Here is a 2,842-nt window from a genome sequence, read left to right on the forward strand (position 1 = left end):
GCGGTGGTTTGGTCAGGTGCCGCTTCGCTTCGGGAGCGAGCGGGACAGCCTTAATGCTCTGGAAAAGCCGCAGGAGAACGCGGCTTGTATTTCACGCCAGGGTGAGGTCGGAATAGCTTGGAATCCTTGACGAGGAAGTTTTGTTCCAAGGTTTGGCTAATGCTCTGCTGTTCTCAGGCGAGCAGTAAAGCACCCCCGTGAAGCTGCTGCCTTTGTAAAAATCGCAAAACCGCGTTTGACTCTGCAGGGCGGCATTCTTGTGATCTTCCCACGTGAGACTGCAGGAGGAGAATAATAAAAATATTTAATTATGGCAAAGCGAAAAGGTAAATGAGAGCAATAACAGCAACACATTTTTGTAGAGAATGTAATGGCCAAAAGAATCAGGTAAAAAGCTTAGAAGAAAGGTAGCTAAAGGCGTTTTTGCAAAAATACATGAATTGGATGTAACTTGAAAATAATAATTTTAGGCTATAAAATGGAGGTGCTGCGTTTCTAGTAGCGATGTGCAGATGTATATAATATTACACATAAATACATATATATCTCTTGTCCTGTAGCATTTGGGAAATTCAAGCCTTTGTGTTTGCATTGTTTTAAAATATTTCCTTTTCCAATGCTAGTGTGGTAAATCAGTACGTATTATGGGTAGTAGCAACAAGTGCACCAGCATTTAGAAATCATATTTTTGAGGATATTTATTAAGTGACAAACGCCAAAGAGAAAATGTGTGCTTGAAGTTGACTTTAAAAAAAAAAAAAAAAACAAAAACAAAAAATTTTGAACCCACCCAAACCTTATTCAAAAATAGCTGTTTCTGAAAAAGGGGGTTAGTGATCGCTGAGGAAAATACTGCGCCTATCTTGAGAGGTTCCAGTGCTTCTTGGTTTGGGTTTCCTCTGTCTGGGTTGAGGGATTTCACATTTACCAAACAGTTGTGCTCTTTTACAACAATAGGGATGGTGCTTTTCACTCTCACCATGATAGAAGTAATTTCCCCAATAACTCAAGTAACTAAATCCAAGCTTGCACATGGTCGGCTGTGATTTCCTAGCTTCCTGTAAGTAAATTCTCAAGGTATGTTGTCTGTAATGAACTTTACTATTACAGATACAAGCAGAGTGATTACTTGTCTATGATGTTATTTGTTCCCAACTACTGCTAGGTGGGAAATGGGTATTAAGAGGGAGTGCAGAGCTCCCAACTTTGATTAGTTTGAAGGCAAGTTAAAATACATAGGAGGCAGGATTTGGAGTAGAGTGTGTGAAGTGACTCAATGCAAGCAGGCGGATAGGAGAGAAAATCAAACTGTACCACTAAATGGGACTGGCTAAATAACCTGTGACTGGAGCGAGGAAACTGGGGGCATGCAGCTTTTGACTAGGGAGGGCGTTGAGAAGAGACACACTGGCCAATGTGATTCTAATACTCCCTAGTATTTGAGACTTTGCAGTCTTGTTGCTGTCTTATTGCAACTTTTTTTTTTTATTCAGAAATGTAGAAATTAGACTGCTCAATTTTGTCTCACAAGGTTTCCTGCCTATTTGTAAAGAACATGCATTTTGCCATTTGCAATGTGTTTTTCTGTTATTCCATCATTCAAACGGGAGAAAGTGGAGAGTGGGTTGTATGCTGGAGAATGTTCTCTTTAAATAAAGCAGAAGAATGAACCATGAGTAGAATGTTTATTATTGATCTCACAGATATTTTTGCAGTCTGCAATATGAACACGTATGGATTACTGGTAAAGCTGGAAAGCAAATTACATTTTCTTTTATCGTTTTTAAAAATGAAGTTAGGGCTTATGAAAGGTACTGGATTCAGACTCTGGGGACTTAACTTCTCTGTTTATCCAGGAAATAGATATTGTACATCACAAACAGAGGCAGTGGAAGTATTAAAGATCTCAAAGTTCTCAAGCTGCCTGTCGGTGCTGCTCCTCCTTGATCAACCCAAGTTGCCAATAGGAAAGCTTACTCTGTGAAAACTTAATCCTATGTCTTTCTGTTGGAATACGTAAGTGAAGATACACAGTAATGCTGTTGGCTGTAATTTTATTGACAAGAACTTCTGTTTACTACAATCTAACTTAGAAATGGCAGCTTCATAGTATTGTCATCTAGCCTAGATTGTTTTTCAGCTCTTTGAATATGAGCATTTCTAATTTTTCCAACTGCAAAATGGTATGCCTATACCCATGCACTATATAGTAGGCTAGGAATTAACCAGAACAAAGGTGTTACGCATTTTTTGTTTGTGGAAGGGAACACAAATAGGGAATATTTTTAACAGGAGCACATCTTGCTTTGTGCTAGTGTATTATGGACAGTAATACCTTTGTGGCGTAGCCTGTGTTCCTATTTAAAGGGTAAAATATATTTCGTCTGTGTGCAAAAATTACCCAATACCGGAAAGTTTCCCCATGAAACATGTAAATATGTATACAATTAATCACACAAGTATCCACAAACATTTTCACCTGGCTGATAAATAAAATGGAGTTAACGAAGGAAAACAATGAGGGAGTTTTGTTCTATTTCAGCATGAAAGGCAAATTAATACCACTTTCAAGAGAATGAACCCATCTCTGAGAGCTGTGTGTTTTTTAGCTTTGTATAAATAATTTTAGAATCTGGTATGCTGACTAAAAGGTGATATATGCCAGTGAGGATGCAGTTTGTGAGTCTTAATACAGCTGAAACCAATATAATTTACTCTTTTATTTTCTTTACCAAAAATGGTGGGGAATTACATGCGAAGCCGCCTATTTTTCTATGAATTCTACTTTCGGGTTTGCATTCAAGACAACTAAATATTATGCAAAAGTATTTTGCTTAGATGG

This window comes from Egretta garzetta, unplaced genomic scaffold, assembly GCF_000687185.1.
Source record: "Egretta garzetta isolate BGI_Z169 unplaced genomic scaffold, ASM68718v1 scaffold246, whole genome shotgun sequence".
NCBI lineage: Eukaryota > Metazoa > Chordata > Aves > Pelecaniformes > Ardeidae > Egretta > Egretta garzetta.